Genomic DNA, 22,101 nt, shown 5'->3' on the forward strand with positions numbered 1-22,101 from the left:
GCTCTGGTTTTTATGTAAAAGCCATATTTGTGTTCTGTTTTTCAAGATTCACTGGCTGTATATCTTCACTTACAAGCTCTCTTATTCATTCACATGTTCCGGCCCTAGAAGAAAATGATTCAGGGATTGTCAGGTTCCCTCTGTTATTAAAAATTTTTTAGATGGCCGTTTATATTTTTTAAAAGCAAGAATACACAAGACCACACAGACACTAGTTCAAAATCTTGATTACAACAATGTCTAAACACTAACGGCAAAGAAAGAAAAGGGCCTTTATGAAAAGGGCAAACCTGATAAACATTTCTTGACTGTCAACTACTTGAGTCTGAGGGATGTCCTGATTCAGACATGGTATCTTCAAATAGAAGTGCATAGTCATTCTAGACTACTTGTACAAAATACTGGGTTTTTGTCACTGAGTCTCACTGAATTTTTGTCTGAGTTGGTAAATCATTTTCTCAAAAAAATCCCTCTTGATGTGCAACATGAATTTCCTTTCTGGTATAGACTAACTGAAATTTAAAAAACCATGTTCCATCTGGCAAATAAAAATCAAGAAATGTAAATAAAAAGTAGATCATACATAAACATCTATATGCAAATTTGCCTTACATAATTTTGATTATATAAACATATGCAAAACCAAGAGTCTAACAATTCTACAGAAAAGCCAAGTAAAAATGAGAATTAATCCAAAAGAAAAATATAAGACACAGCTTCCTCTACAGACCTTACAAAATTGTATTATAGATCAGAGGTGGAAGATAAATTTTATAACACAATATGTAGGGAGCATGAAAGAAAAGTCTTATTCTAGAAAGGGTACTTAATAGTGAAGAAAAGACTTTTGCTTTTCTTTTTCAAGAAAAAAGTGTGTCAGTTTGTAAAATTGAAATAAAATTATTCCATTTAATATGTATTTTGAAGATTCAATACCTGTATCAATATTCAGTATGAAATTGTGGTACTTCACTGTGATGTGAAGATGATAATCCCTCTTCACAGGGATTATCATCCAAGTTTTTGGAAACCCTCATTTTCTCCTTCATGTTAATATTCAGATCATACTCTAGTCTATATTATCTATCTAAACACTGGTTGAGAGACACTTAGCACTGTTAGGCATATAGCTGAAGAAGAGAAGCCAAAAAACCAAGCAGGAACTGAATCCTAAAGGACTGTGGTGATATATGAACTGCAGGCTAATGTGAGCAACTGAATTTTTATAGATTGCTTATCAGCCAGGTTTACCAAATATGATTTCTGCTGTTGTGTATATAAGACTGCTAGGCTTGCTAGCAGAAGAGTGCTGCACTGGGACAATTCATAGAACCCAAGATAATCTCACTGCACAGTATGCCAGGAAACAGGATTTCAGCGGCATAGGAGATGATGCCATCAAGGAATCCCTGGACACACTTGCACTTAACCAGGAAAAGCAGAGCTTTTTCAGGCTGTATGTCATCAGCACCAGAGCCAAAATCAAGAGGTGTGAGAAGAGTATGTCAGAGTATGTCTTGTAATTGGGAAAAGACAAAGAAGTGGGAACTTCCAAAAATGCTGTTGAGTCCTACAGGACCGGGAACAATTTGGAGGCAGTGAGGTCTGGAGCACTGAAAGTCTCCTTTGTTGAGGCTTGCTTACAGTGAGATTGCAAACTACTTACCTCTCGTTTAGTATTGTGTTTACCTAACTGAGTGAGGAACTGAGCTCCAACATCACTAAACAGCACATATTGGAATAGCCCTGTGAGACTATCACGTGAGCTATCTCCCTGTGCATGGCAGAATGGAGGTAAGGAACCATATAATCTGCTACTTAACACTCTTGTATTCAACACAGTGTATTCAAACAGCACATTGCTGACATCTCTGACAATCCTCCTGAAGCACCAGAGGGAAAGGCTGTTTCTACAAGACATTAAATGCAGTAACAGGTTCTATAACCACTATAAAGGGATTTCACATGACTTAAATGATATCAAATAGACATTGAAAACACATTGAAAAAATTTGTCTCTCTGATGCTGCAAAAAAAGTGTAGACACATGGAGGAGGAAAAGGACAGGAGATCTTTCAATGGACTCCTGTGCCTTTTAAGGTGAATGGGCAGTTCCTTATTGATATCCAATATATCTTACTCCTGCTAAAGCTTACTAAGTGTTCATCATGCCAAGTTTTGCTCAATATTGAAATATAATTAGTTAGGAAGCATTTCTTATTTTAAAAGGAGTACTTTTTCTTTTCTGGACATTAAAACCTAAATTATGAAGCTCTGAATACAGGTTTTGTTAGCAAATTAATTTACCTTTTGACCAGCCCACAGTGGTAAGACATGGAGTAAGTAAATAGACTGTATTTTCAGTGGTCACGCTTTATAGCAATATTGATACATTCTGACTGAATACAGTCATTACAAAATGCTGTAACTGGATAAAAGTCCTTCAAATAATACACTGAAGTTTTTCCAAAGAAATCTCAGTATGATGTCCCTTGCTTGAATAATAGCTTATGCTCACTCTGCACGAGGAATTATACAAAGGGACCAAAAAAATTATTTCAAGCAAATGCTTCCCCACTGACAGTGAGGAAAGATGGAGACTCCCTGATGCCTATGAAGTGGTACTTCACTGATAACAGTATTATAAAATGCATGTATTTATGCAACTGTTACAGACATCTGATTGTAGAAATACCTTTTAACCCAGATGCAAAAAGACATAACTCTTAGAATTGAGAATTTTTAGTCCTCATTTCAAGCCTCTTCTGAATAGCAGCCACCAACATACCTCCCTGAAGGAATGTTGATAAAAGGCTGTGTCCTAATGGTCACAGCAGAATATGCTTTATGTTGACAGAAGAGATAATTTATGGAGTACAATATGAAACAGTGGACTAATACAAGAGTTAAATAGCAACAATTTTATGTCTGTATTAGCCGCCTTCTAGGTGCCAGTTGGATATTGTATTAATTTCTACAGAGTGTGAAATGCTAGTTAGGACACTGCATCAAAAGCAGTAATTCCCAAGATATGACCTCAGTAGAAGCTGTGGCATGTAACAATGGATGAACTGAACAAAAATAAACTTGCAGAAGTGAGTATTATAAAAAGATTTGTAAACCAGGAAGTGAAACTGCAACTGAGGTCACATTTGGGAAATAAGAATTGAGGATAATTTGATTCTTTACCCAGTTCTGTTATACGGATAATATATGCAAGTATTTCTCAAGAATTTACCAAGATCTTACAGGAGCACTCCATAATACTGCTTTAGAGCTTACCTTTACCTGGCACTCTGCTGATTATTTCAAATTACTTTGGCTATCATGCTGTGAATGACAATATTCAGAATAAGAATCCTTCTCTGTAAACCAGAAACAGAAATACTAAATGAGGTGGTTTAACTCCACCTGGCAACTAAGCCCCTGCTCATCTGCTCAGTCACTCCCCCCAAGACAGATGGGAAAAGAGAATCAAAAGCGTAAAAGTGAGAAAACCAGTGAGTTAAGATAAAAAAAGTTTAATAATTAACATAAAGTAATAATGGAAATAATAAAAATACTAATGCTAATACTAATAATATTTTAGTGAAAAGGGAAATAACAAAGAGAGAGAAATAAAAGCCAAACAAGACAAGTGATACAACTGAAAACAATTATTCAACACCAATCAACCAAAGACTGGCCAGCCCCCAAGCAGCAGCCGTCATGGCAACCTCCTCCCTAGTCTGCTGAGCACGGTGATACATGGTGTGAGATACCCATTTCTTCAACTGATGCCAGCTCTCCTGCCTGAGTGCTCTTCCTATTCATGTTAAAAAATAAACATTAAAAAAAAGGTAGAGAATAAGAGCTTGTCAAGTTAATTTTTGCAGAGTCTTCTGAATCTCTACTTGTTGTTGACACACCTCCTAGCTAAGATATTCAAGAAAGCAGATGCAGTGTCAAAACAAACTCTGTAAACCCATCTGACTTTTCAACAAAGTCCACTGACCTTCTTTTGGATTGAAAAAATTGTAGCCCAAAGCAGAAGTTAGTATTTTATTTTTAGACAATACAAATTAGCTTGGGCATTGAAGATGTGAATATGTTCCTTTTTTTAAAGCAGTGGTTGCACTCTTGTCTTTGCAACTGCTGATACTAAGAAAAAAACATCATACAATATTTAATATTGATGCTGACTTCATAGATAAATTGATGCTCTAACTTTAAATAATTATTTAAATGTTTGTAGTCACTTGTAGGAATGTACATAGTTGACAGAACATGCAGATTTATTTAATTATTGGGAATGGTCCCACAATCCACTGAAAGAGGTTAATGCACTAACTCAAGCAAGCCAGAGTTTTCTCATTTTAACCAAGTCCCTATCTAAATATAATTAATTTATTCCTCTCTTTTGGTCTCTTTCCTCAACTGTTTATATAAAAAATCTAAGTTAGGACATGGTTTTAGAAGCCTGTGAAACAGAAACCCATGTGTCAAAATGTATGTCCAATAACTTTAGCTGGGTATTCTTCCAACAGTGTGATCCATGTTCCTAAATGCTGTAACTGAGACGGCTCCACAGGTAAACCCATAGTTAAACTTTCATTCAGCCAGTTGCAATGAAGAAGAAATCACCACTCACATCATTTCAGCCTTTTAGGAGTTAGACATTTAGCCAAAACTGTTTCCATTTTTTAAAAAGAGAAAGAATAAAATAGACAGAAGATGAGGTTTTCCGCTTAAGTGATCAGTCATCTTTCAGCACAGTGTTTCGTCTTTGTTGGACTCTAGATGACCAATCTTTACTAGGTATTCATACCATTTAGATGACAAAAGATGTCTGAAATTAGACAGGATGACTCTCACCCTTTCTGTGTGCTGTGGATTAACATGGAGTCTTCATGCAGAACAGGAACTGTGTAAATTTGCATCACAACACATCACAAATTATTCTGCTCAGGCAGGCTACCTCCAAGCAGGACACACTTATTCTATCTCTCAGAATTTTGTCCCAACTGATTCATGTTTTCACCCAGGCATGCGATTCCAAAAGCTGGAGCAATGCATTATTCCAGCACTATTGCTGGCAGATAAGATAGTAATAGAAGAACTCTGCAAAAAGTGATGTTACCAGGGTACCTGTATGGGGTACGCTGGAACACTTTCCAGTCTATTTTATGCAATTTCCAGATACCAAAATATCACCTTGAGAGTATTTTTTAGGTTACATCTGTTTAGCAAAATAAGGCCAAAAACTTACTCTATGTGCAATCAGGAAACAACTAAGGATTGTGATCATTTACCTGTGACTGGGGCTAGGAGTACTACAAGATGCCTGCTGGAAACAAAAAAAAATCTATTATGGATCTCTATTAATTTCAAATTCACTGTAGAAGTAAAACTTAATACTAGCAAATGAAACCTGGAAGGATGAGTGAGGGTTCTTCCATGTCAGGCTTCTTTCCCAGAAGAGGATTGGATGAGGTATGTGCCAGAGAATTGTATTGCAGACTTTCAGAGACAGTGATTCTACAACCTGCCCACATTATTTATTCCAGCTACTCACTGTCCTCCTTATTAGAATGTTTTTCCTCATTTCTATACTTGACATTTTTGGCTGTAGCTTAAGCATATTATTTCTCATTCTAGCTATTTTTCAAAGATAGACTGAATAGATTATTTCTTTACTTTTGTATACCCCTTCTGTCACATAAAGATCATTGTCTTTAATTCAGTCTTTTGTTCATTCTAATAGCCCCACAGGGCATGGTTCCTGGATGTCTCACCAGTTCTGTGGACCAGACTGGACTACCTCTAAATCACTCTATTCTAGATAATGTCTCTACACAGTTCTGGAGATACATGTGCTCACAACTAAAAATTGGACTCCAACCACAGTTGTAGTAATGCTGTTTAGAGTTGAAGTATTCCAGACGCCTTGATGATTGCTCTCCTTCTCTTAAACTCCATGTGTTTAGTAGCATTATGATATTTTTAATTCACACTGAGGCTGCTATAAAATGTAACATCTTGATCACTTTCAGAGCTGTCTTTAGCTGACTATTCCTCATTTGTGGCATTGATACTCACTCCTACATGTAGTTTCTGGTATTTCTTTTTGTCAAAAGTTGAATTAGTTTTCCTAGACATTCTTCCAATCTGTTGTCTGTTTTGAAATATAATACATTTCCAACATGAAATACCTTCCAGTTTCACTTCACCCACAATTTTTACTAAACACACTTTATATTCAGGTATAACAGGATAAATACACTGTGCAGAAAAATGACAATGTCAGGAGCTCCATTGTCATGCGAATAAAACCCTGTAGCTCTGTGTAACTATGTACTCAACCACACCTCTCTAAGTATATGAGATAAGGACTGTGGAAGTTGTCACTGCTGTTAGGGAAGCTCAAACCACCCTGTGCCTTTTGTGTTCTTTAAGTAGCCCAAACTACTTCTTTATCTCAGCTGCCACATTTTAAAGATGAAACAACAGCAGACAGAGATTTATTGTGATGAAATGCACTGTTGGGTCATACAGCTCTCTGCCTTACTCGCATTTTCAAGGTCATCCTTTTCTCTCACTGGAGTTTAGTTAAGGGATATGTGCACAGTGAGAAGGCAGATTGCTGTTATTGTCTCTTTCTGTGACTATGTAATGCCTATGGTGAGGTCAAAATGACATTAGGGGAGTCCTCCTCACTACACCAGCTGACTTTTCTTCATTGATATTAGCTTTTTCTAAATTAACAAATATTTGCATACCTAAATATTATGTACAGCCATCTCATATTGACTGAAGTGTGCATTCCAAAAATAGTTTAAGACCCCAAGGTCTATTTCATCCACTCTTTTGGCATTCAACATCTAAGTACCTATTAAGGAATCAAGCACTGTCATCCATTAAGAAAACAAATCAAAAGGAGAGGAACTGTGGATGGACATAGCAGCAACTACCAGTACTAGACTGACAGTATGGGATAAAGATGCTTTTTAACTGATTCACAGAACAGGCATCATTTCAGCTTGGTAACACTACCCAAAAAACCTGCCTCAGGCAAAATTCAGGTCAATTGCTTTTGGTGTCCAATATATGCAGATCCCTCTATCCATCATTCTCTGCTTTCTTCAAAACCACCAAATGGGTTATCAGTTAAATACCTTTTGTCAAGGTAATGATTTTCATTCTGTAGATACTTTATTTTTTTTGAAGTAGAGAAAGACTTCTGTACAAACCACCAGTTATCAGCCATCCCTTTCATGTTACTCATATTTACCTGATATATATATTGCCTCTCTGCAGTTTTAACTCCTGCGATAACACAGTTCAGCTGATCACACAGTTCACAAACTTTCTTGTAGGCCTTTAAAATGACAAGGAGAGCTTTCAAGAACACTTGTGAAATATAAAAGAACATTTGAAAAAAAGCAAGGCTTATTAAACACTTAATCGGCTTTTCCTCCTTCTCACATTCAAGTCCTGAAATAATCTTCGAATATTTTTACTTATTGGTAAAAAAGAATATAAACAAAAAAACAGAAAGAGGCAAATGCTACAGATGGAGTTGTAGCACTGTATAGCACTGAGGTTCATGACCTTTCCTGAAAGTCCTGATGTCAGTTGTTCATAACTTCATCAGACCATGACCTTTAACAATGATTTTTGCATGCTTCATTGTCTGCATAAAATGGAATCTTTCATAATTTCATTTAAACTTTATCAGAAGCAGCTCGTTTTTCCCCTTGGAATGCTAGAATAAATGTATTTTTTGCTATTCAGACATTCAGTGATGAATTGTAGTATTTTGTACAGCAAAATAAGGATCCAATATATGTTATGGGATATTTTGTGAGAAATGTAATGGCTTTCTCATATTAGTCTGGCTAAGTTATGCATTACAGTTACAAAGCTAGGATCCCAAAAGATAAAATTCAGAACCGAAGTCACATATGTAACCCACTAAATACCCATTATGTGCATGCTGTAAAGTACACAATTCGCAGCTGTATAAACACAAATTTTTTGAAAAACCCCTGCTTCATTCATTTCACAGGGGCAGTTATTTCATAAGCAAGTTGCCAAGTTCTGGGTTTTTTATTAATGCTCATCTACCATCAAAATGTGCAGTGCAGTAAGCTATAATCCATGCTGACAGGACATCAGCTGTCCTCCTAACCCTTGTGCGGGCAGCCACTGCCAGCCCCCCAGTACAGGGAGGGAGGAGGAGAGGCAGATGGGAGGAAGGGCCTTCCTCTCTGAAAGCGCAGTAAACTAACACACAGAAAGACACTCTCAGCTGTGAAGAGTAACCACAGAGAAGGCTCAGTGCAAAATTACTGTCCTTTAAACATCTATGTGTATACAATGTTTAGCATTTCCTCATAGGGAAAATCCTCATTCATCAAGTAATGCCCAGTCCAACTAAAAAAACCTACATGAATTTCATCAGCAAAAGTCATGTCTATCCAACCTGATTCACCACCAGAGCAAGTCTACCCTATCCATACCATGAGTCAGGGTTCCTGGAAAAGATGGCTTACAGGCCATGCAAGTTCAGAAGACAGATGCAGTCAAGCAGGATGACTTAAAATACTGCATAGAATCTTCAATTCTAGCATTTCTTAACCTCAAATATTTAATTTTGTGACTTCAATGGTCTTTTAATGTATTATTTCTATATGTGTGTTAATACATTCTCTTCCTTAGGCAAAGCCTCTTGCCTTTTCATTTTTTATTTTCATATTGTTCCCATCTACACACATTATTATTTGTCATGTTTGGTTTTACATCCACAGGTCTGGGGATTTGCCTTATAAATCCCTGAAACGTCATGCACCTCCATTATGTTATATAAATAATAATAAATGGAAAAAAAAAATCAGAAGCTTACCTTGTGGAGACCCATTTTGAAATATTGCTGAACTTCTGAATTAGATGTTGTTGGGAGGAATGGGTTGAAAGCAGAAGAATGGTGAGGAGGATGGTAGGTTATCTCAAGTAATCTTGAAGCTGGGATTGCCAAAGCCTGGAAAACAATAGTGTGGGCATGCCATATTTTGTGCCTACAACCATTTGTACTTTGTCTGTTTTGAGAAGTAGAATTTCTGTGCAGAGATAACACAGGTGTTTGGAGAGATTTGGAGGCACTGTCACAGACATGTTTGAGCTGCCTGTCTTGGGAAAGAGAAGATCAAAGCTCAGAGATCATAAAAAAAGTACAGGGGAAGTCACAGCATGGTGGTAAACTACGTGTGCATGAGTCCTTGATAAATGGGCACAAACAAGAGTCCTGCTGGCCATTAAGATGAGCCCGACAGTGCCTCTGTTCCTGCTTGAGTGTCTCTCAACACCTTCTGGTGTTGCTCCAGGATCCTCCTGCTAGCGACATAATGAAATAAATTTACTCTTTGCATTTCAGACATGGTTTTGTGCTGCCTGCCTTTGTATACTCACACAGGTATTTATTGTCTTGGTACAATTGAAAATAGATTTGATGCACTGACATAATATTTTTCTGTACTTTATTGTAAATACAAAATTATATTTCCTAAGCTGGTCTAATGCAGCACACAGTGCTGCTAAGGAGACAGAAATTCAGAGGTAGTAATACTTGCAGCCTGTATTTATATATGGCAGAATTGTTCAAAAAATTGTGCTGCCCTTTCACTGACATTTACTTTACTGAAAAAACTTGTTCATCTTACAGGAGCACAGATGTGACAAAAGAAGAATATATATTGTGGAGAGAGGGGAAGAGAGAAAGAAAGAGAGAAGCACGTTGGGAAGCATGTGCATGAATGGATGTAGGAAATCATAAAAAGTAAATGAACTCTCCCTAGAGTCATGGATCTACCACTGCCTTATAGCAATATAGATACAGACAGCTGAGATCCTAGTATGTTCCAAGCAACACTCATCACAGATTTCTGAGCATTTAAACACGAATAGGTCAAGATATATTAACAGAAACTTAGAAAATGAAAATTGCAACAATATAAATGTTCTAAACTAAGGCAGTAGCAGCTTTAAAAAATATGAACACAGGGTTAGCCTCAATGTTGACTAAAATCTCTCATAAAAAATGCTTATTCCATGTAATCAAAATCACCACAATAGTCCACTGTTCCTCTTAACACATTTAATGAAGAAACCTGGAAGTATGTTCATGATGTCCTGAATTCCCTGAAATACCCAACTAATGCAACTGACAACCTATGTGTCTCTTTAGATCCAAAAGCGAACTAGGACCACCTGTCTCAGTTTCTATTGATGCATTTTTCAAGCTATAAAAAGTGCATGAGTAAGTTGGGAAAGCAATTACCTTTGGCTGTAACTACCACAGCCCATGTAGAGCAAAGAATAATTAATTAAGATAAAGTGGCACTTTCTAAAAATAACGGGGGGGGTGAGAAGTAACCAGAATGTTCTTCCAGCTGGATTTGAAAGGCCTGAAAGTGAGATCTGAGAGAGTGTATAGTCCCCAGCAAGAATACAGTGCATCTCACAAATGCAATGTAAATGCCTCTTCAAAATAGAGTCCAAGGAAAGTTGTTACAGTATAAATATTTCTCTAACCTGTAAGCTTGCAATCACGATCTCCTTCATCCATCAGCATCTTTTTATAAACTTTTTCTTGTATGGCTAGACAATCTGGAGATTGATAAAAAGTGCAGCCACCATGGAGCTGCCTTTCAATTATTTGAAAGACTGCAAAATGGAAGGATAATTGAATCTAATCTAGGGCAGTGGTATCCATGTACAGTGTCTTTCTAAAAACTTGGTGATTTTCAATTATTTCTGTTTTCCAGAGCGCATGTCTTCCATCCTTGCAAACACACCATGTGGGGTCAGAGACACACGTTGGTTTAGCACTCTGAGTTCTACACTGTTGTATGACTTGCAAGAGATGAATCAGGCTTGGTAGGGACTAGGAACCGAGCATCAGTTCTCCAGGTATTTCAGTGAGACTCCAACACTCCAGACCAGACTGTTATTTGGGTATCTGGAGCCATCTGAAGTCTTTTGAACACATCTGCCTCCAAACTTTTCCTGCAGTGTACCTGCCTTCAGGGTCAAAGTCTGGTTTCCCCCATTATGACAATTTGTACAGCATTCATATATAGATCTTCATGATTTGCACTTGAAAAATGTTAAATACAGAAAAGAGATTTTTTTGTTCAACAAAAAACCCCTGATAAAATCACCCCATCTTGCTCCACAGATGCAGAGAGGCAAAGGAAGTCCAGTTGTTTTAAATAACTTCACATTTCAAACAGTTTTATTTGTATTATTTATGCCTGCTGCATGACACAGATAAACATTAAAAAAAAAAATAGAGAGGAGACTAACAAAAAAAGACTGGCTTTTGATACTTTGCATATAGCATACCTTAGTTCTTTACCCCTCACTTGCTATTAGAAGTGCTGTGTTTGTGACTCTTCTGGAAGGACATTATTCATATGTGATTAATGTTGCAAGGCATAGTTCAGTGCTTCTACTTCCACCCCCAATGAGGGATATCTGCAGTACAGTGTCTGACTAAACCCCCCAGGTGCTGCTTTTTTAACTATTGTTTTTTTCTCTTTGTCTCAAGCACCATGTCTCCTTTTTAAAAATAATCTAGACAGATGTTCCTTTTTCATTTAGGGTTTGTTCATTCAATTTTTCTGTGCAGCTTCTTAAGAGTTTTGTTTCACTATGAAAATGGCTAGAAACAACATATAATATAGGCACAAAGGAAATTTTGACAGCATTAATTAAGAAGTCCACCAGACATAGAGAAGTCATTGTTGTATAACATCAATGTAAATAAGATTAAAATCAAGGTAATTTCTGCTTTCTGTTTCAAAACTGTGAGATCTCAAACAGTTTCAGTTCACAAGGAGCTAGAAATGCTTTTATGTGTGCTCTTGGGTCAACTTTGACAGAAATTTGGTTGAGATTATTTTTCCCATGTTCTTATTCAAGGAAGATAAAAGAGGTCTTTCAGCTTCCCAGACTCATGATTCGTTCTAAGTATTTTTTAAGCCTCAGTTTTATAAAAAGCTGATGTTGCTCCTGTCTTGTCCCCTAGAGCTCAAAAGCTTTTGTATGGCCATGTGATGCTTCCATTCTTGCACAGAGAACCTGAACCTTTTCTCTGGTGTAACAATGGGAAAAAAGAAAAAAGCAATTATTGTGTTGATTTAATTCTTTCTGATGGCTCTGCATAATTCTATAGGTAAGTGTATTTTAAAAGTAATGCTTGAGTTCAAACTGATCTAGTCCAAGATAAAATATCAGAGACTGTTTAAAGACATTTAAAATGTGTGCATGTGTGTGTATTTGTTGACCCACAGGTAAAAAAATGTCATTAAACAAATGCTGTATCTTCTTATCATCTGGACTAAAAAACTAGAAAACCAGCCTAAAATTTGAGGCTTAGTAAACTCTAATTGTAAAATCCTTCTGCTTTTTGGCAGAAAATCTGTCTTCTTGATGACATGCATTATTGTATCTCTTAGAAGTACAGCTTCTTTCTGGTAAAATTCTTTTGTATGCTCAAAATTAGGTAGCAAGTACCAGTACAAATGGCATATTGATTTAAATAGCCAAACTTCTGCTCCTCGTGCACATTGAAAGGAATGTTAATACACTTGCAATCCAAGGATTCCCAAATCAATTTCATCATGGGTAAGACAGGGGTGTTCGAAGTACTTGGAAGAGTTCAGATTATTTTTTTTTACACACTTTACTGTAGTTTTTATTCAGAGTCAGGCTGTGGAAAAGTTAAGTCACTTCTAAATCAAGTCTCAGAAAATAAAATGCAATGGAAGGCTGAAAAATGCCATTTGTGCATCTTCAAGATATTCCTTAGACTACATCATCTCAGCTATACTGTTTCAGCGTGAAGACCCCAGATATCTTGCAGCAGCAAACAAATTAAAACAAAATTATTCATGACAACTCTAATATTAACTAAACACTTATTCTGACAGTAAAGAAGAAATTTGGGTCATGTGAACACATAGTTAATATTTTGCATTATAATTTTGTAGTATTTTGTAGCCTGATTCATTTGACAGTGAATCCTGGATTGGAGGTGCCCACGCTGTTTGGCTGAAAGAATATTTATGACTGGCATGCAAGGTCAGCTCAGATCTGGCAGGACTCATTATTTCAGGTGCAGTGATGTGGAAATGCTTCATAGCTCTTCCAGAGTTAGTACAATCCAGAAATAGTAGATCTGCCTTTTATGCATCAATCAGATACTGAGACCATTATAAACTGGCTTCATAGAAAAACATACTGTGTTTCTCCACAACTTGTTCTCACAAAAAGGAGTATTTCTTGCTATTTGGTATACTCTTTCTGCTTCTTCAGAAAGCAGTGTGGGTCCATCTCAGATTACCAGTTCTAAGCACTGTGGGTGACAGCTAATTCATTTTTTAGAAGGGTTTAATAGATTAAATAAATGCATAAATGCACAGATGCAGCCTGTGCCAGCACTGCATTTAATCAAATACAAGATCCTTGACTACAGCGCAAAGAACGAGTGACTGGCTCTGTAGGAAACAGGTGACAAATGTTACACGCAGAATAAAACTACAGCTGCATCCAACCTGATTCTTGCAGTGTCTCTTTCATGTCTCCTCACTGTTTCTTCAGATTAGAGAGGGGCTCATTGACAAAGGCATGACAGGAGAATTTAGGAGAAGTAGTATAGAAAAGTCCCATAAGAGAGTTTATACTGAACTGGCTTCTATTTGTAAGTATGTATATATATATATATACAAAAAATATAGATAGATATATAGATATGTATAAAAATATTAATGAAGTATTTTGTAGTATTTACAGGTTATACTTAGTCCAACATAATTTCAGTTGAAAATAAAAAAATCAGGAGTTTTGTGTACCACTGGTAGGCTTACAGTGGGAACATTTTTTAATATTTTCATTTCTAAATCTCTTAAGGACCTGAAAATCTTGTCCATTTGTCTCTATTTACTTATGTCCTTGATTCAGCATAAATGTGGCTGCTTTATTATCCATATGAATATATAATAGCCTTAGAATGAAATTGGACATGCTTAAATGCCAATGCATATGACCAGGAGGCATGACAGTTAATAATACCACACATCTCACCCAATGCAGTGTGCTAAAACATGATTATGTAACCCCCTCTTTTATATTTTTTTTATCTTTATGGTGATTTTCATTCAAAGCAGAGATTACTAATGCTAATAAATTCTTCTCAAGAATTTTGCTCAAATCTTCTTAAAAGTCAGTTTATCATCTCCTTGTTGTCCACTGCCATGGCTATTTTCTGTGCTACAATTAGGTAATTATTTTACAGAAACATTTACTTTTTAAAAAGCCCTGGTTTTTGTCCAATCATAACTTACTATAGTATGTGCTTTTCCTTCTTTCAGCCATTGTTTTCATGCAATGCACCATTCTTTAATGTTCATTTAAAGACTCATCATTTCTATAAAACCAAAAGCTAGAACCAATAATTAGTCATAGGCATGCAGTGCAGGAAGTCATAAAGACCACACTGGCCCAAATCTTCATTTCCATGTAAGCATGTGTTTTGTAAAGCCATCTAGGCTCAGAACACAGCTTTTCTCAACTAATCTACAATCTTAGCCTGCATTGTGCCACACAAAATTTTAAATTTAGACATCATGCCTCCTCATATCGCACTCTTTAATGTGTAAAATGTACATTCTATAACTATTCTTAATCACTGGCGAGGAAAACTATCAACACTTTTATAACAGACATGTCTAATAAGCATGACATATTTCTTGTTTAAAGGTAAAAATAGAGGGGAAAGGTGATAAATGTGGCTATTGCATGCAAAAAAATACAGTATTAAAATAGCTATATTTATATAGACATAAAATAACACAGATATAATTATAATTACTGTGAACTGATAAAGAAAATACCTTCACAGCCCTGATTGTCACTCTTGATTTCATATAGCAAAGAGTATTGCTACTGACATTTCTGTTCAAAGCAGTAAATTAGTATGTAACCGAAAGAGTCATGATTTATAGATTCTTACAATGAGCAGGCAATTCAATTAATTTGTTCGACATCTCCCCCAGTTTACTTCTGTTTAATTGTACTCAGTTTCCCCTAGGGATTGCCACTAGTGTTTTCCACTTAAATTGAGATATAAGTAAGTGAAATTCTTATGGAACACATATACCTGGTATTTAAAATCTATGAAACATCTTCAGGCCTGGTTCTTATATAAAATAGGGGTCTTTGCAACTCCTTGGATAACAGAAGGAGGCCAAAGGATGTGAGATTATGGTCCTTATTTTTTGAAGCTTCTGGTTCAGTTCAGGACATCTCTAGTGAAAGGTGTCTCTGCCTGTGGCAGAGGGTTGAAATGATCTTTAAGGTCACTTCCAATCCAAACCATTCTATGATTCTATGATTCTATGACATTTGCTCTTGTGTCACAACATTGCTTTCAGGCTATTGACTATTGATTTTCTCTAAATGTTGTTTACTGCTATTGTGGTAACATGGAATCACTGCTTCCATCAAAATTAAAATGAAGTAGATAATAAATACATCCCAAAGAGCACATATTTTTGTTCAAACAGTGACTGAATTCAATGAGATGTGCAGAAATTTTATATGCCTTAAGAAAAATTATTCACTTCTGCATTCTTTTTGTAGAGATACAGTCCCATCTTACTGACACTTACTTCTTCTATCATAAAGACCTTTTACTTTTGGCTGTAGGTATGGTCACATGAGAATTTGAACCTCAAATAAAATTGTCAGTGGCATTGTATCTCTTGTTGCTATGCGTTTTACAGAATTTCACATTCAATCAGACAACAAAGCATCAGTTTGACTTCAGCATTCCCTACTACAGAAATGGAGATGGCACTTGAGAAAACACTCAGTTTCAGCCTGTAATTACCTAAAGGATAAGCCACAGTAGTACCCCTTGTGCTCGAGCAGAAATCTAGCAGGGCAAACAGCATCTACAAAAGTTGCACTACACTTGTAGGACAGAAACCAACCTAAAAATTCCCTCTTGGAGAATTAAATAAAAAATAATGCCTCAGTATGGCAGCTTCACTGAAAAAAGTCTTACTTCAACATACCTACTTGTATTTTCTCCAAAACACCTAGTCCCTGTAACAATGAAGACAGAAGGAAGGCAACAGAACAGACACTTTATAACTCCAAATTTGCAAATTTTGGAGAGCTCAATTGCATAATTCATCTTTATAAATGTTACTGATCCTACAGTCAGTATAGTAATTAGATTTGGGAATATTCTATTAAATCATTTTAGCAAATGATCATGACTGCTGAAGGCAGAGGTCTTCAAATTATATTGCAATATATATATAGCAATGAAAACATTGAAACTGCCTCAGATACTCCCAAAAAGTATGCAGTATTACACAGTGAATTGTTGCAGTTATTATACTGCACAACTAGTTGGAAACCATGTACAAATTATTAATTTCTACCGTATATATTCACGTTAGGTAGAAAAATCCACAGATTTACTGAATCTTTCCAGAAAATCCAGATTTACACTTATCAAATGTCTCCAGAAAAAAGGAGGAATTATTTCACTTTACTGATTACTGGCCTTAAATAGAGCTGGCCACACATCACAGGAAAGCTTCAGAATGATAATATGTATGTTAGGATATGCTAATATACAACCTTACATGTGACACATTAAATAAGATACTCCACTGTTGTGGGGCACCTTACCAAAAATCAGTATCACAGAACTCAGCTATTTGTATTAAATCTCATATGAAATGAAAGAAAAAGTAAACTGGACAGCCTAAAGAGTATTTACTTCACTTACTGGAATTCCCCTCTACTGGTGCCATAAGCTGACCCAGGCCAGCTGCCTAGCACCCACACAGCGAGTGCTCAGTTCCCCCTGCCCAGAGGGACTGAGGACAGAACAGGGAGATCAAAAAAAGCCATGTGTCAAGATAAACGTAATTTAAGAGGTGAAGGAAAAAGAGCACAACTACACCAAATAATGCAGAGCTGGTCACTCACTACCTCCCACAAGCACAGTGACAACCAGCAAATCTCAGATTGGTGGCCACCTTGGAAGAAGACCATATCCTTCCACCCTTCTTCATCTGTCCCCAGTTCTGAGTGCCAGTCATGGTAAGGGCTATCCCTCTGCTCAGTTGCAGCCAACTATCCCAGCTCTGTTCCTTCCCAACTTCCTGTGCACCTCTAGCTTACACAATGGGGACAGGGGCAGAGTGAAAAATGGAGAAAGCCTCAACATTGTGCAAGTAGCGGTACAGGAATAGACAAATTATTAGTGTGGTATCAATACTCTTCTAGCCAAAATCAAAGATATACCACCATATTGGCTGCTGTAATGAAAGCTAATTCCTTCCCAGCTAGGTCCAGTACAATTGCTTATGCAGTACTGGTGATTTTTCCACCAATTTGAGACTTCCCCTTAAAAAACAGTTCATAGTCCAATAATGACTTTTCAAAAGCTTTTTCCTGCAGATCTGTTCACACTTGGGTTTTGACAGGAAAACAAAAATACCATGAAAACAGGTGCAAGAATCAGGTTTTCTAAGTTATTATCTTTTTTCTAACATAGTTGCAGTAAGAAATGCACCACCATTACAGCAATTAACAAAAGTCTCATTGAAATGAACCAAAAGCAGAGACCTTTTTAACTGGCATGAAATAGGAGAGATTTGAACTTTGGCAGCTCACCTGAATATCAGGTGGGTGTACAGCTCATTTTCCAATAAGGAAAGAGGGACAGTGTTTTGATTGAAAATAATGCCTGTATCCCTCATTATGGGGAATGCCTGTATCCCCATTTATTATGGGGAAGAAGGAAGTGAATTTTCCTGCTGCAAGCACTGCCCATCACGGGACGCCACACTGTGTCACGCAGCACAGTCACCGCTGAAGGGGACCTGCCCACTCAGGCCTCACCCAAGGCGCTTTGTGCCACTCATCAGTCCTGTATAACCCACACCAGCAACACTTTGTCCCTGAGCAGTCCCGGGAAAAAGATAGTGGCACTTTTAGGCTGTGTAGTATCATCTGCCAATAGGAATTAATTCCATCACACAGGGTGCTGAGGAGGCCTTGAAGAAGGACCTTCCTTCAAGCTAAGTGTCTGGGATACTGGAATCTCCTTCACACCTGGAGTTGCTACAAATGTTTGATCAAAATATGGGAGAATTTTTTTTTTTGTACGAAATGTAACAGCAGTGATACCGTGCTATGGCCGGCCCCCGTGCTGCTCCAAAAGGAAACCGTCTGAATCTTTTTCTCGGCGTAGTACACACAAAGCACCAAAGAACACAGAACTTCAATATTCCAGAATTCACCAGTTCGCAACTGGTGTGTGCACCAATACGCACACACTGGCTTTTCCCTTCCGAGAAGCCCGCAATTGACACACTTCGATTCTCTGTCCCCAGCCTGGTGCTGAGCAACGGCACGTCCATCTTCCAAAGCCAGATGCCCGGGAGGCAACGCCGCCGCTACAAGGAGCCCAAACCAAGGGTCCCAAGGAGACCCGGCACCGCGGGGTCCCGAGGACAGCCCCGTCACGCGGCACCAAGGCACCCACGTCACGCAGTCCGTGCCGCGGGGTGCGGACGGGACGGACGGTCCCTCGCCCGCGGGAGCCGGTGCCTGGCCCTGTCGCCGAGGCCGCCGCCCGAAAGAGGGGTCTGGGGGCACGGCGGCCGCGCCCGCTGAAGAGGAGGGAGCGCTCGCCCACACCGCGCTGAGGAAGTGGCCGCAGCTGCGAGCGAAAACGAGGAAGCGGTGGATCCGGCGGGGCTGAGGGAGGGTTCAGCCCCGCTCCCAGCCGCACCCCGGCACGGCTCGGCGCGGCTCGGCACGCCAAAGCCGCCCGCCCGACGGCTGCCTCCCAGGAGGAGGCGGCGACGCGGAGCCGAGTGACCCGGAGGGAGCGGTGAGTAGCGGCCCCGGGCCGCCAGCACAGGGAGCTCGGGGTGTCGAGGCTGGGCGCCGGCAGAGACGAGCGACGGAGCGCTCAGCAGCAGGTGGGAGGAAGGGTGTAGCGCTTGGAACACAAGAGAGTCCCAAGGAGCGGCGGCAGAGAGGGGCACTCGTGTCGGGGTAGGAGCGGGCCGCTGGAAACGCACCACCAGCCTGAAACCTTCCTGTATTGCAATGCTTCGAGAAATAAATACCACTAGCCCAGCGTCTCAGAAATTTAAATCTAAAACTTAGGTGCGAAAGAAAATTGATTTTTCTTTATCTCGAGACGTTATTTTGGTGGCAGGTTTTAAACAAAGCCGAGTATACACAAAAGTAGGGCTACTGTCTGAATGGTGCATAGCCTGTGAAAGCTTTATGCCTGAAAAAATGTCTTTAAAATGCGGGGTTTCTTACCGAACTTCCCTATTTTGTTTCCAAGAAAACAACCGGTTATTGTATCAGTAGAAGTGCTGAAAGTGACCGATTCGACAAGTCTGGTGCCAGAGAAACTTCTCTTAGTTTTGTGTTCTGCCAGCATTATTCAGTTATCTTTGTTAGCACTATGCTGCATACACTTTATGCTGTAGCTGTCTGGATTAGTTTGAGGTGATGTTATTTTGGACAAGGTTAAACAATATTTTTGTTAGATGAAATGATCTATTAGAAGAGTGGCAAGTGGAGTCCTAGTCTGGCCAAATTACATGATATATTGTAAAACAATTATTTAAAACAACTTTAAAATGAATTTATTCTTCTTTAGGGCATTAACAGTTTATAGGTTTTTTAATGTTCTTTTCCATTGGGTTTCTTCCATGCTCTTTTCATCCACAGAAGCTTAGATCTCCTGAGTCCTTGGGTTGAATTCACAGAGTAATCCATGGACACAGCCATCTGGTACAGATGCATCCGGTTTCAGCATGAAAGCTCTGTATTCGTACAGGCTTGGGGGCCATACGGTGTAGCAGTGTAGATTGAGACAGTCCACTTAGAGGAACTGTGGCTTTTTTTTTTTCCCCCTTCATCCCACTGTTGAGCATTGAGACATAAATAAGGAAGTTTGAATGTTCTTTATATTGTGACAGTTATAAGGGAGAAAGATTATAGTCATAGATATATATATTTGAACTAAAGAGTTTGAATTCAGCTGTGATTCTTAAAAAATGGCTGAAATAGATAAAAGTATATAGTTCTTTCGGCTATAAAATACCATGAGAAATACTGTTGACATGTTCTGGTTTTTCTTCAGTTAAAAAATATTCACACTCTGTCAAAGCAAGGGTGAATTGTGCAGCTTTTCCTTTTGCATATTGTTGCAATTCTGATACAAGAGCAGAATTAGATCCGAAGTCACAGGAAGACAACAAATTTATTTTTAGAAATAGCTACTGGTTTATGTTGAGCACAGAATAACAGTTTAGAAGACTGACAGTGAAATTATAAGCTTGTCTTAAGCACTTTGAAGATACCAATGACCAAAAAAAAAAAAAAATCTAGAGTATTTTCCTTAGTTTCCCATCCTTTCTTCTGGATCTGTTAGGGCAGAAGTATTGGAAGTGGGTGAAATCACTTCTGAAATGCATATTGTGATCAGAAGTCATGGTCTCTCAATAATTTTCTCTTTTTTTTGCAAATTACCCTTTTTTCCTTCCTAATCCTTTTCAAAATGCAATATTTAGGAGAAAACAATGAGTCCGTTGCCATTGCTGGTTTGAATACTGCAACTGTAAGAAATTCTGTTTGCATCTGAATCTACTGAAGATTCTAGGTAGTGTCATCCTTTTTCCAGATTTATAAACTTTTGGATCAGTGCCCCTGTTGTGTACACATTGAACAGACTGCCCCAGAATCTGTCTTCAGTTTCATGTGTTTAGCTCCAGAATTGCACAGCTGAAAAGGGGAACTTGTCAGGGTTTATATCATAATTACAAGGAATACAAGAGTTATCTATGAATGTGAGTAATAGTTACAGAAAAATCGTTCCAAATGTTTTCTAATCTGTTATTTTGTGCTCAACATAAACCACTAGCTACTTCTAAAAACTGCTTCTTTTTTGCTTAAATGTAAACACGTGCTTAAGTGAGATGCTCCACTGGGGCAAGAGTACTTGTACTACTCAAGGTATCTGTTAAAAAGCTGAAGATGCACTTGCAGGTGTTTGTGAGTGTCAGTAGTAAGGTTCAGTCATAAGAATGAAAACTTCTCATCTTGCAAGGATTTACAGTATCATCTTCTTAATTTCGAATTTAAGAAAAAGTGAAATACCACTTCATTTTAGGGAAACAATTTTGTAGTTCAGTTTAACAGTAGTTTTGCTTGCATTTGACAAAAGAAGAAAATTTTGGTGGAGGAGGAGAGGGCAGGTCACCTGATGACTCAGCTGGCATTTCTAGATATGCTTTTACAAAAAAGGTTCTTATTATCTGTGCTACTCTTACAGAAAAACATCATTAATTTCTGCAGTTGGTTTTAAGCCTTTCAGCCACTCTCATGAGAAGAAGAAAGCTTGGGCTATGTAGTATCCTTCCCTAATCTTTTGTACAGTATAGGATAGTACAGTACACAGTTAATAATATTTATTTGAGGTGTGGTAAAATAATTTGATCACAAAGCTCTTGCTTAGTATTTGCATTTTATTTTAAGGTTCCAGCAGTAAGAGTACATAGCTAATACTGTTTACCTTTTAATTTCGTGACCCAGGATAATGTGGAGGCATACAGTTAAGCAGAAGAAAACAATTCCCACTGACTTCTTTATTGCTTGTTGGGGTGATTGGAAAACATCAGCATTGCAAATGCAAGAAGTGTGAAGGAGCCTGTATGCCTCTGAACCAAAAAGAAACAATTCTAGGATTTGCTGTAGGAAATTATAATTAATAAATAAACATCATGTTTGACACAAAAATATCGCCTGCCTCGAAGAAATAAAAGACAGTTTTGTAGTTTGTCTTTACATTCCAAATTTGAAACTAGATTTTCACTTCCTGTGCCTTTACATACAATGATTAGTGATACTTCTTAAGAGTGGCTCTTCTAAAAAGGAAAGAAAAGGTAAATATACTTTTGAGACTCACAGGGATTCTAATGTTATAAAGAGACTTCAGTATATCTG

At 37.9% G+C, this 22,101-nt stretch overlaps 1 protein-coding gene across 3 annotated transcripts in view; it reads left to right on the forward strand.

The window, feature by feature from the left end:
- The first annotated feature begins 18,862 nt into the window (after positions 1–18,862).
- Positions 18,863–22,101, forward strand: part of SYK (spleen associated tyrosine kinase) — a 49,424-nt gene continuing 46,185 nt past the window's right edge. The window contains exon 1 of one of the 3 annotated variants that reach the window (XM_042023390.1): positions 18,863–18,964. The gene's annotated coding sequence lies outside the window, so the exon portion shown is untranslated. The other 2 variants (XM_042023388.1, XM_042023389.1) reach the window with 2 other exon arrangements.

This window comes from Corvus kubaryi, unplaced genomic scaffold, assembly GCF_017639235.1.
Source record: "Corvus kubaryi isolate FWS band 111438036 unplaced genomic scaffold, C.kubaryi_AGA036_p1.0 37249, whole genome shotgun sequence".
Lineage (NCBI taxonomy): Eukaryota > Metazoa > Chordata > Aves > Passeriformes > Corvidae > Corvus > Corvus kubaryi.